Genomic DNA, 13,756 nt, shown 5'->3' on the forward strand with positions numbered 1-13,756 from the left:
TCCTTCACTCCAGGACCCTCGGCCTCTCCTTCACTCCACGACCCTCGGCCTCTCCTTCACTCCATGAACCTCGGCCTCTCCTTCTCTCCACGAACCTCAGCCTCTCCTTCACTCCACAACCCTTGGCCTCTCCTTCACTGCAGGACCCTCGGCCTCTCCTTCACTCCACGACCCTCGGCCGATCCTTCACTCCAGCACCCTGGGCCTCTCATTCACTCCACGACCCTCGGCCTCTCCTTCACTCCACAACCCTCGGCCTCTCCTTCACTCCACAACCCTCGGCCTCTCCTTCACTCCACAACCCTCGGACTCTCCATCACTCCACAACCCTCGGCCTCTCCTTCAATCCACGACCCTCGGCCTCTACTTCACTCCACAAACCTCGGCCTCTCCTTCAATCCACGACCCTCGGCCTCTCCTTCACTCCACGACTCTCGGCCTCTCCTTCACTCCACGACCCTCGGCCTCTCATTCACTCCACGAACCTCGGCCTCTCCTTCAACCCACGATCCTCGGCCTCTCCTTCACTCCACCACCCTCGGCCTCTCCTTCACTCCACGACCCTCGGCCTCTCCTTCACTACACAACCCTCGGCCTCTCCTTCACTCCACGACCCTCGGCCTCTCCTTCACTCCACGACCCTGGTCCTCTCCTTCACTCCACAACCCTCGGACTCTCCTTCACTCCACAAATCTCGGCCTCACCTTCACTCCACGACCCTCGGCCTCTCCTTCAGTCCACAACCCTCGGCCTCTCCTTCACTCCACGACCCTCGGCCTCTCCTTCACTACACAACCCTCGGCCTCCCCTTCACTCCACGACCCTCGGCCTCTCCTTCACTCCACGACCCTCGTCCTCTCCTTCACTCCACCACACTCGGCCTGTCCTTCACTCCACGACCCTCGGCCTCTCCTTCACCCCACGACCCTCGGCCTCTCCTTCACTCCAGCACCCTGGGCCTCTCCTTCACTCCACGACCCTCGGCCTCTCCTTCACTCCACAACCCTCGGCCTCTCCTTCACTCCATAACCCTCGGCCTCTCCTTCACTCCACAACCCTCGGCGTCTCCTTCACTCCACGACCCTCGGCCTCTCCTTCACTCCACGACCCTCGGCCTCTCCTTCACTCCACGAACCTCGGCCTCTCCTTCAATCCACGACCCTCGGCCTCTCCTTCACTCCACGACCCTCGGCCTCTCCTTCACTCCAGGAACCTCGGCCTTTCCTTCAATCCACGACCCTCGGCCTCTCCTTCACTCCACAACCCTCGACCTCTCCTTCACTCCAGGACCCTCGGCCTCTCCTTCACTCCACAACCCTCGGCCTCTCCTTCACTCCACGACCCTCGGCCACTCCTTCACTCCACGACCCTCGGCCTCTCCTTCACTCCACAACCCTCGGCCTCTCCTTCACTCCACAACCCTCGGCCTCTCATTCAACCCACGATCCTCGGCCTCTCCTTCACTCCACAACCCTTGGCCTCTCCTTCACTCCACGACCCTCGGCCTCTCCTTCACTACACAACCCTCGGCCTCTCCTTCACTCCACGACCCTCGTCCTCTCCTTCACTCCACCACCCTCGGCCTCTCCTTCACTTCACGACCCTCGGCCTCTCCTTCACTCCACCACCCTCGGCCTCTCCTTCACTACACAACCCTCGGCCTCTCCTTCACTCCACGACCCTCGGCCTCTCCTTCACTCCACGACCCTCGTCCTCTCCTTCACTCCACCACCCTCGGCCTCTCCTTCACTTCACGACCCTCGGCCTCTCCTTCACGCCACGACCCTCGGCCTCTCCTTCACTTCAGCACCCTGGGCCTCTCCTTCACTCCACGACCCTCGGCCTCTCCTTCACTCCACAACCCTCGGCCTCTCCTTCACTCCACAACCCTCGGCCTCTCCTTCACTCCACAACCCTCGGCCTCTCCTTCACTCCACGACCCTCTGCCTCTCCTTCACTCCACGACCCTCGGCCTCTCCTTCACTCCACGAACCTCGGCCTCTCCTTCAATCCACGACCCTCGGCCTCTCCTTCACTCCACGACCCTCGGCCTCTCCTTCACTCCACGAGCCTCGGCCTCTCCTTCAATCCACGACCCTCAGCCTCTCCTTCACTCCACAACCCTCGACCTCTCCTTCACTCCAGGACCCTCGGCCTCTCCTTCACTCCACAACCCTTGGCCTCTCCTTCACACCACGACCCTCGGCCTCTCCTTCACTCCACGACCCTCGGCCTCTCCTTCACTCCACGACCCTCGGCCTCTCCTTCACTCCAGCACCCTGAGCCTCTCCTTCACTCCACGACCCTCGGCCTCTCCTTCACTCCACAACCCTCGGCCTCTCCTTCACTCCACAACCCTCGGCCTCTCCATCACTCCACAACCCTCGGCCTCTCCTTCACTCCACGACCCTCGGCCTCTCCTTCACTCCACGACCCTCGGCCTCTCCTTCAATCCACGACCCTCGGCCTCTCCTTCACTCCACGAACCTTGGCCTCTCCTTCACTCCAAGACCCTCGGCCTCTCCTTCACTCCACAACCCTCGGCCTCTCCTTCACTCCACAACCCTCGGCCTCTCCTTCACTCCACGACCCTCGGCCTCTCCTTCACTCCACAACCCTCGGCCTCTCCCTCACTCTACGACCCTCGGCCTCTCCTACACTCCACAACCCTCGGCCTCTCCATCACTCCACAACCCTCGGCCTCTCCTTCAGTCCACAACCCTCGGACTCTCCTTCACTCCACAACCCTCGGCCTCACCTTCACTCCACGACCCTCGGCCTCTCCTTCACTCCACGACCCTCAGCCTCTCCTTCACTCAAGGACCCTCGGCCTCTCCTTCACTCCGCAACCCTCGGCCTCTCCTTCACTCCGCGACCCTCGGCCTCTCCTTCACTCCGCGACCCTCGGCCTCTCCTTCACTCCACGACCCTCGGCCTCTTCTTCACTCCAGGACCCTCGGCCTCTCCTTCACTCCAGGACGCTAGGCCTTTCCTTCACTCCAGGACCCTCGGCCTCTCCTTCACTCCAGGACCCTCGGCCTCTCCTTCACTTCAAGAACCTCGGCCTCTCCTTCACTCCACGAACCTCGACCTCTCCTTCACTCCACAACCCTCGGCCTCTCCTTCACTCCAGGACCCTCGGCCTCTCCTTCACTCCATGAACCTCGGCCTCTCTTCACTCCAAGAACCTCGGCCTCTCCTTCACTCCACGAACCTCGGACTCTCCTTCACTCCACGACCCTCGGCCTCTCCTTCACTCCACAACCCTCGGCCTCTCCTTCACTCCACAACCCGCGGCCTCTCCTTCACTCCACAACCCTCGGCCTCTCCTTCACTCCACAACCCTCGGCCTCTCCTTCACTCCAGGACCCTCGGCCTCTCCTTCACTCCACGACACTCGGCCTCTCCTTCACTCCAGGTCCCTCGGCCTCTCCTTCACTCCATAACCCTCGGCCTCTCCTTCACTCCACGACCCTCGGCCTCTCCTTCACTCCAGCACCCTGGGCCTCTCCTTCACTCCACGACCCTCGGCCTCTCCTTCACTCCACAACCCTCGGCCTCTCCTTCACTCCATAACCCTCGGCCTCTCCTTCACTCCACAACCCTCGGCGTCTCCTTCACTCCACGACCCTCGGCCTCTCCTTCACTCCACGACCCTCGGCCTCTCCTTCACTCCACGAACCTCGGCCTCTCCTTCAATCCACGACCCTCGGCCTCTCCTTCACTCCACGACCCTCGGCCTCTCCTTCACTCCAGGAACCTCGGCCTTTCCTTCAATCCACGACCCTCGGCCTCTCCTTCACTCCACAACCCTCGACCTGTCCTTCACTCCAGGACCCTCGGCCTCTCCTTCACTCCACAACCCTCGGCCTCTCCTTCACTCCACGACCCTCGGCCACTCCTTCACTCCACGACCCTCGGCCTCTCCTTCACTCCACAACCCTCGGCCTCTCCTTCACTCCACAACCCTCGGCCTCTCATTCAACCCACGATCCTCGGCCTCTCCTTCACTCCACAACCCTTGGCCTCTCCTTCACTCCACGACCCTCGGCCTCTCCTTCACTACACAACCCTCGGCCTCTCCTTCACTCCACGACCCTCGTCCTCTCCTTCACTCCACCACCCTCGGCCTCTCCTTCACTTCACGACCCTCGGCCTCTCCTTCACTCCACCACCCTCGGCCTCTCCTTCACTACACAACCCTCGGCCTCTCCTTCACTCCACGACCCTCGGCCTCTCCTTCACTCCACGACCCTCGTCCTCTCCTTCACTCCACCACCCTCGGCCTCTCCTTCACTTCACGACCCTCGGCCTCTCCTTCACGCCACGACCCTCGGCCTCTCCTTCACTTCAGCACCCTGGGCCTCTCCTTCACTCCACGACCCTCGGCCTCTCCTTCACTCCACAACCCTCGGCCTCTCCTTCACTCCACAACCCTCGGCCTCTCCTTCACTCCACAACCCTCGGCCTCTCCTTCACTCCACGACCCTCTGCCTCTCCTTCACTCCACGACCCTCGGCCTCTCCTTCACTCCACGAACCTCGGCCTCTCCTTCAATCCACGACCCTCGGCCTCTCCTTCACTCCACGACCCTCGGCCTCTCCTTCACTCCACGAGCCTCGGCCTCTCCTTCAATCCACGACCCTCAGCCTCTCCTTCACTCCACAACCCTCGACCTCTCCTTCACTCCAGGACCCTCGGCCTCTCCTTCACTCCACAACCCTTGGCCTCTCCTTCACACCACGACCCTCGGCCTCTCCTTCACTCCACGACCCTCGGCCTCTCCTTCACTCCACGACCCTCGGCCTCTCCTTCACTCCAGCACCCTGAGCCTCTCCTTCACTCCACGACCCTCGGCCTCTCCTTCACTCCACAACCCTCGGCCTCTCCTTCACTCCACAACCCTCGGCCTCTCCATCACTCCACAACCCTCGGCCTCTCCTTCACTCCACGACCCTCGGCCTCTCCTTCACTCCACGACCCTCGGCCTCTCCTTCAATCCACGACCCTCGGCCTCTCCTTCACTCCACGAACCTTGGCCTCTCCTTCACTCCAAGACCCTCGGCCTCTCCTTCACTCCACAACCCTCGGCCTCTCCTTCACTCCACAACCCTCGGCCTCTCCTTCACTCCACGACCCTCGGCCTCTCCTTCACTCCACAACCCTCGGCCTCTCCCTCACTCTACGACCCTCGGCCTCTCCTACACTCCACAACCCTCGGCCTCTCCATCACTCCACAACCCTCGGCCTCTCCTTCAGTCCACAACCCTCGGACTCTCCTTCACTCCACAACCCTCGGCCTCACCTTCACTCCACGACCCTCGGCCTCTCCTTCACTCCACGACCCTCAGCCTCTCCTTCACTCAAGGACCCTCGGCCTCTCCTTCACTCCGCAACCCTCGGCCTCTCCTTCACTCCGCGACCCTCGGCCTCTCCTTCACTCCGCGACCCTCGGCCTCTCCTTCACTCCACGACCCTCGGCCTCTTCTTCACTCCAGGACCCTCGGCCTCTCCTTCACTCCAGGACGCTAGGCCTCTCCTTCACTCCAGGACCCTCGGCCTCTCCTTCACTCCAGGACCCTCGGCCTCTCCTTCACTTCAAGAACCTCGGCCTCTCCTTCACTCCACGAACCTCGACCTCTCCTTCACTCCACAACCCTCGGCCTCTCCTTCACTCCAGGACCCTCGGCCTCTCCTTCACTCCATGAACCTCGGCCTCTCTTCACTCCAAGAACCTCGGCCTCTCCTTCACTCCACGAACCTCGGACTCTCCTTCACTCCACGACCCTCGGCCTCTCCTTCACTCCACAACCCTCGGCCTCTCCTTCACTCCACAACCCGCGGCCTCTCCTTCACTCCACAACCCTCGGCCTCTCCTTCACTCCACAACCCTCGGCCTCTCCTTCACTCCAGGACCCTCGGCCTCTCCTTCACTCCACGAAACTCGGCCTCTCCTTCACTCCAGGTCCCTCGGCCTCTCCTTCACTCCATAACCCTCGGCCTCTCCTTCACTCCACGACCCTCGGCCTCTCCTTCACTCCAGGACCCTCGGCCTCTCCTTCACTCCACGACCCTCGGCCTCTCCTTCACTCCACGAACCTCGGCCTCTCCTTCACTCCACGAACGTCGGCCACACCTTCACTCCACAACCCTTGGCCTCTCCTTCACTGCAGGACCCTCGGCCTCTCCTTCACTCCACGACCCTCGGCCTATCCTTCACTCCAGCACCCTGGGCCTCTCATTCACTCCACGACCCACGGCCTCTCCTTCACTCCACGACCCTCGGCCTCTCCTTCACTCCAGGTCCCTCGGCCTCTCCTTCACTCCACAACCCTCGGCCTCTCCTTCACTCCACGACCCTCGGCCTCTCCTTCGCTCCAGGACCCTCAGCCTCTCCTTCACTCCACAACCCTCGGCCTCTCCTTCACTCCAGGACCCTCGGCCTCTCATTCACTCCACAACTCTCGGCCTCTCCTTCACTCCATGAACCTCGGCCTCTCCTTCACTCCACGACCCTCGGCCGCTCCTTCACTCCTGGACCCTCGGCCTCTCCTTCACTCCACGACCCTCGGCCTCTCCTTCACTCCAGCACCCTGGGCCTCTCCTTCACTTCACGACCCTCGGCCTCTCCTTCACTTCACGACCCTTGGCCTCTCCTTCACTCCACAACCCTCGGCCTCTCCTCACTCCACAACCCTCGGCCTCTCCTTCACTCCACGGCCCTCGGCCTCTCCTTCACGCCAGGACCCTCAGCCTCTCCTTCACTCCAGGACCCTCGGCCTCGCCTTCACTCCATGAACCTCGGCCTCTCCTTCACTCCACGACCCTCGGCCTCTCCTTCACTCCACGTCCCTCGTCCTCTCCTTCACTCCACGACCCTCGGCCTCTCCTTCACTTCACGACCCTCGGCCTCTCCTTCACTCCACACCCATCGGCCTCTCCTTCACTCCAGGACCCTCGGCCTTTCCTTCACTGCACGACCCTCGGCCTCTCCTTCACTCCTCAACCCTCGGCATCTCCTTCACTCCACGACCCTCGGCCTCTCCTTCACTCCACAACGCTCGGCCTCTCCTTCACTCCAGGACCATCGGCCTCTCCTTCACTCCACAACCCTCGGCCTCTCCTTCACTCCACAACCCTCGGCCTCTCCTTCACACCAGGACCCTCGGCCTCTCCTTCACTCCACGACACTCGGCCTCTCCTTCACTCCAGGTCCCTCGGCCTCTCCTTCACTCCACAATCCTCGGCCTCTCCTTCACTCCACAACCCTCGGCCTTTCCTTCACTCCAGGACCCTCGGCATCTCCTTCACTCCACAACCCTCGGCCCCTCCTTCACTCCATGAACCTCGGCCTCTCCTTCACTCCACGACTCTCGGCCTCTCCTTCACTCCAGGAACCTCGGCCTCTCCTTCACTCCACGCTCAGCCTCTCCTTCACTCCACAATCCTTGGCCTCTCCTTCACTGCAGGACCCTCGGCCTCTCCTTCACTCCACGACCCTCGGCCTCTCCTTCACTCCAGCACCCTGGGTCTCTCATTCACTCCACGACCCTCGGCCTCTCCTTCACTCCACAACCCTCGGCCTCTCCTTCACTCCACAACCCTCGGCCTCTCCTTCACTCCACGACACTCGGCCTCTCCTTCACTCCAGGTCCCTCGGCCTCTCCTTCACTCCACAACCCTCGGCCTCTCCTTCACTCCACAACCCTCAGCCTCTCCTTCACTCCAGGACCCTCGGCATCTCCTTCACTCCACAACCCTCGGCCCCTCCTTCACTCCATGAACCTCGGCCTCTCCTTCACTCCACGACTCTCGGCCTCTCCTTCACTCCAGGAACCTCGGCCTCTCCTTCACTCCACGAACCTCAGCCTCTCCTTCACTCCACAACCCTTGGCCTCTCCTTCACTGCAGGACCCTCAGCCTCTCCTTCACTCCACGACCCTCGGCCTCTCCTTCACTCCAGCACCCTGGGTCTCTCATTCACTCCACGACCCTCGGCCTCTCCTTCACTCCACAACCCTCGGCCTCTCCTTCACTCCACAACCCTCGGCCTCTCCTTCACTCCACGACCCTCGGCCTCTCCTTCACTCCACGAACCTCGGCCTCTCCTTCAATCCACGACCCTCGGCCTCTCCTTCACTCCACAACCCTCGGCCTCTCCTTCACTCCAGGACCCTCGGCCTCTCCTTCACTCCACAACTCTCGGCCTCTCCTTCACTCCACGACCCTCGGCCTCTCCTTCACTCCACGACCCTCGGCCTCTCCTTCCCTCCACAACCCTCGGCCTCTCCTTCACTCCACGACCCTCGGCCTGTCCTTCACTCCACGACCCTGGTCCTCTCCTTCACTCCACCACCCTCGGCCTCTCCTTCACTCCACGACCCTCGGCCTCTCCTTCACTCCAGCACCCTGGGCCTCTCCTTCACTCCACGACCCTCGGCCTCTCCTTCACACCACAACCCTCGGCCTCTCCTTCACTCCACAACCCTCGGCCTCTCCTTCACTCCACAACCCTCGGCCTCTCCTTCACTCCACAACCTTCGGCCTCTCCTTCACTCCACAACCCTCGGCCTCTCCTTCACTCCACGACCCTCGGCCTCGACTTCACTCCACAAACCTCGGCATCTCCTTCAATCCACGACCCTCGGCCTCTCCTTCACTCCACGACTCTCGGCCTCTCCTTCACTCCACGACACTCGGCCTCTCCTTCACTCCACGAACCTCGGCCTCTCCTTCAACCCACGATCCTCGGCCTCCCCTTCACTCCACAACCCTCGGCCTCTCCTTCACTCCACGACCCTCGGCCTCTCCTTCACTACACAACCCTCGGCCTCTCCTTCACTCCACGACCCTCGGCCTCTCCTTCACTCCACGAGCCTGGTCCTCTCCTTCACTCCACAACCCTCGGACTCTCCTTCACTCCACAACCCTCGGCCTCACCTTCACTCCACGACCCTCGGCCTCTCCTTCAGTCCACAACCCTCGGACTCTCCTTCACTCCACGACCCTTGGCCTCTCCTTCACTACACAACCCTCGGCCTCTCCTTCACTCCACGACCCTCGGCCTCTCCTTCACTCCACGACCCTCGTCCTCTCCTTCACTCCACCACCCTCGGCCTCTCCTTCACTCCACAACCCTCGGCCTCTCCTTCACTCCACGACCCTCGGCCTCTCCTTCACTCCAGCACCCTGGGCCTCTCCTTCACTCCACGACCCTCGGCCTCTCCTTCACTCCACGACCCTCGGCCTCTCCTTCACTCCACAACCCTCGGCCTCTCCTTCACTCCACAACCCTCGGCCTCTCCTTCACTCCACGACCCTCGGCCTCTCCTTCACTCCACGAGCCTCAGCCTCTCCTTCACTCCACAACCCTCGGCCTCTCCTTCACTCCACAACCCTCGGCCTCTCCTTCACTCCACAACCCTCGGCCTCTCCTTCACTCCACGACCCTCGGCCTCTCCTTCACTCCACGAACCTCGGCCTCTCCTTCAATCCACGACCCTCGGCCTCTCCTTCACTCCACGACCCTCGGCCTCTCCTTCACTCCATGAACCTCGGCGTCTCCTTCAATCCATGACCCTCGGCCTCTACTTCACTCCACCACCCTCGGCCTCTCCTTCACTCCAGGACCCTCGGCCTCTCCTTCACTCCACAACCCTCGGCCTCTCCTTCACTCCACGACCCTCGGCCTCTCCTTCACTCCACGACCCTCGGCCTCTCCTTCACTCCACAACCCTCGGCCTCTCCCTCACTCCACAACCCTCGGCCTCTCCTTCACTCCACGACCCTCGGCCTCTCCTTCACTCCAGGAACCTCGGCCTCTCCTTCACTCCACGACTCTCGGCCTCTCCTTCACTCCAGGAACCTCGGCCTCTCCTTCACTCCACGAACCTCAGCCTCTCCTTCACTCCACAACCCTTGGCCTCTCCTTCACTGCAGGACCCTCAGCCTCTCCTTCACTCCACGACCCTCGGCCTCTCCTTCACTCCAGCACCCTGGGTCTCTCATTCACTCCACGACCCTCGGCCTCTCCTTCACTCCACAACCCTCGGCCTCTCCTTCACTCCACAACCCTCGGCCTCTCCTTCACTCCACGACCCTCGGCCTCTCCTTCACTCCACGAACCTCGGCCTCTCCTTCAATCCACGACCCTCGGCCTCTCCTTCACTCCACAACCCTCGGCCTCTCCTTCACTCCAGGACCCTCGGCCTCTCCTTCACTCCACAACTCTCGGCCTCTCCTTCACTCCACGACCCTCGGCCTCTCCTTCACTCCACGACCCTCGGCCTCTCCTTCCCTCCACAACCCTCGGCCTCTCCTTCACTCCACGACCCTCGGCCTGTCCTTCACTCCACGACCCTGGTCCTCTCCTTCACTCCACCACCCTCGGCCTCTCCTTCACTCCACGACCCTCGGCCTCTCCTTCACTCCAGCACCCTGGGCCTCTCCTTCACTCCACGACCCTCGGCCTCTCCTTCACACCACAACCCTCGGCCTCTCCTTCACTCCACAACCCTCGGCCTCTCCTTCACTCCACAACCCTCGGCCTCTCCTTCACTCCACAACCTTCGGCCTCTCCTTCACTCCACAACCCTCGGCCTCTCCTTCACTCCACGACCCTCGGCCTCGACTTCACTCCACAAACCTCGGCATCTCCTTCAATCCACGACCCTCGGCCTCTCCTTCACTCCACGACTCTCGGCCTCTCCTTCACTCCACGACACTCGGCCTCTCCTTCACTCCACGAACCTCGGCCTCTCCTTCAACCCACGATCCTCGGCCTCCCCTTCACTCCACAACCCTCGGCCTCTCCTTCACTCCACGACCCTCGGCCTCTCCTTCACTACACAACCCTCGGCCTCTCCTTCACTCCACGACCCTCGGCCTCTCCTTCACTCCACGAGCCTGGTCCTCTCCTTCACTCCACAACCCTCGGACTCTCCTTCACTCCACAACCCTCGGCCTCACCTTCACTCCACGACCCTCGGCCTCTCCTTCAGTCCACAACCCTCGGACTCTCCTTCACTCCACGACCCTTGGCCTCTCCTTCACTACACAACCCTCGGCCTCTCCTTCACTCCACGACCCTCGGCCTCTCCTTCACTCCACGACCCTCGTCCTCTCCTTCACTCCACCACCCTCGGCCTCTCCTTCACTCCACAACCCTCGGCCTCTCCTTCACTCCACGACCCTCGGCCTCTCCTTCACTCCAGCACCCTGGGCCTCTCCTTCACTCCACGACCCTCGGCCTCTCCTTCACTCCACGACCCTCGGCCTCTCCTTCACTCCACAACCCTCGGCCTCTCCTTCACTCCACAACCCTCGGCCTCTCCTTCACTCCACGACCCTCGGCCTCTCCTTCACTCCACGAGCCTCAGCCTCTCCTTCACTCCACAACCCTCGGCCTCTCCTTCACTCCACAACCCTCGGCCTCTCCTTCACTCCACAACCCTCGGCCTCTCCTTCACTCCACGACCCTCGGCCTCTCCTTCACTCCACGAACCTCGGCCTCTCCTTCAATCCACGACCCTCGGCCTCTCCTTCACTCCACGACCCTCGGCCTCTCCTTCACTCCATGAACCTCGGCGTCTCCTTCAATCCATGACCCTCGGCCTCTACTTCACTCCACCACCCTCGGCCTCTCCTTCACTCCAGGACCCTCGGCCTCTCCTTCACTCCACAACCCTCGGCCTCTCCTTCACTCCACGACCCTCGGCCTCTCCTTCACTCCACGACCCTCGGCCTCTCCTTCACTCCACAACCCTCGGCCTCTCCCTCACTCCACAACCCTCGGCCTCTCCTTCACTCCACGACCCTCGGCCTCTCCTTCACTCCACAAACCTCGGCCTCTCCTTCAACCCACGACCCTCGGCCTCTCCTTCACTCCACGACCCTCGGCCTCTCCTTCACTCCACGACCCTAGGCCTCTCCTTCACTACACAACCCTCGGCCTCTCCTTCACTCCACGACCCTCGGCCTCTCCTTCACTCCACGACCCTGGTCCTCTCCTTCACTCCACCACCCTCGGCCTCTCCTTCACTCCACGACCCTCGGCCTCTCCTTCACTCCAGCACCCTGGGCCTCTCCTTCACTCCACGACCCTCGGCCTCTCCTTCACTCCACAACCCTCGGCCTCTCCTTCACTCCACAACCCTCGGCCTCTCCTTCACTCCACGACCCTCGGCCTCTCCTTCACTCCACAAACCTCGGCCTCTCCTTCAATCCACGACCCTCGGCCTCTCCTTCACTCCACGACCCTCGGCCTCTCCTTCACTCCACGACCCTCGGCCTCTCCTTCACTCCACGAACCTCGGCCTCTCCTTCAACCCACGATCCTCGGCCTCTCCTTCACTCCACAAACCTTGGCCTCTCTTTCACTCCACGACCCTCGGCCTCTCCTTCACTACACAACCCTCGGCCTCTCCTTCATTCCACGACCCTCGGCCTCTCCTTCACTCCACGACCCTGGTCCTCTCCTTCACTCCACAACCCTCGGACTCTCCTTCACTCCACAACCCTCGGCCTCACCTTCACTCCACGACCCTCGGCCTCTCCTTCACTCCACGACCCTCAGCCTCTCCTTCACTCCAGGACCCTCGGCCTCTCCTTCACTTCGCAACCCTCGGCCTCTCCTTCACTTCGCAACCCTCGGCCTCTCCTTCACTCCACGACCCTCGGCCTCTCCTTCACTCCACGACCCTCGGCCTCTCCTTCACTCCAGGACCCTCGGCCTCTCCTTCACTCCAGGACCCTAGGCCTCTCTCTCACTCCACGACCCTCGGCCTCTCCTTCACTCAAGCACCCTGGGCCTCTCCTTCACTCCACGACCCTCGGCCTCTCCTTCACTTCACGACCCTCGGCCTCTCCTTCACTCCACAACCCTCGGCCTCTCCTCACTCCACAACCCTCGGCCTCTCCTTCACTCCACGACCCTCGGCCTCTCCTTCACGCCAGGACCCTCAGCCTCTCCTTCACTCCAGGACCCTCGGCCTCTCCTTCACACCAGGACCCTCGGCCTCTCCTTCACTCCACGACACTCGGCCTCTCCTTCACTCCAGGTCCCTCGGCCTCTCCTTCACTCCACAACCCTCGGCCTCTCCTTCACTCCACGACCCTCGGCCTCTCCTTCACTCCAGGACCCTCGGCCTCTCCTTCACTCCAGAACCCTCGGCCTCTCCTTCACTCCACAACCCTCAGCCTCTCCTTCACTCCACAACCTTCGGCCTCTCCTTCACTCCACGACCCTCGGCCTCTCCTTCACTCCACGAACCTCGGCCTCTCCTTCAATCCACGACCCTCGGCCTCTCCTTCACTCCACAACCCTCGGCCTCTCCTTCACTCCAGGACCCTCGGCCTCTCCTTCACTCCACGACCCTCGGCCTCTCCTTCACTCCACGACCCTCGGCCTCTCCTTCACTCCATGAACCTCGGCCTCTCCTTCACTCCACGAACCTCGGCCTCCCCTTCACTCCACAACCCTCGGCCTCTCCTTCACTCCACGACCCTCGGCCTCCTTCACTCCAGCACCCTGGGCCTCTCATTCACTCCACGACCCTCGGCCTCTCTTTCACTCCACAACCCTCGGCCTCTCCTTCACTCCAGGACCCTCGGCCTCTCCTTCACTCCACGACCCTCAGCCTCTCCTTCACTCCACGAACCTCGGCCTCTCCTTCAATCCACGACCCTCGGCCTCTCCTTCACTCCGCAACCCTTGGCCTCTCCTTCACTCCGCAACCCTCGGTCTCTCCTTCACTCC

The sequence above is a fragment of the Somniosus microcephalus genome, chromosome 8 (genome assembly GCF_052327205.1).
Source record: "Somniosus microcephalus isolate GS21.2 chromosome 8, FLI_Smic_1.0, whole genome shotgun sequence".
Taxonomy (NCBI): Eukaryota; Metazoa; Chordata; class Chondrichthyes; order Squaliformes; family Somniosidae; genus Somniosus; species Somniosus microcephalus.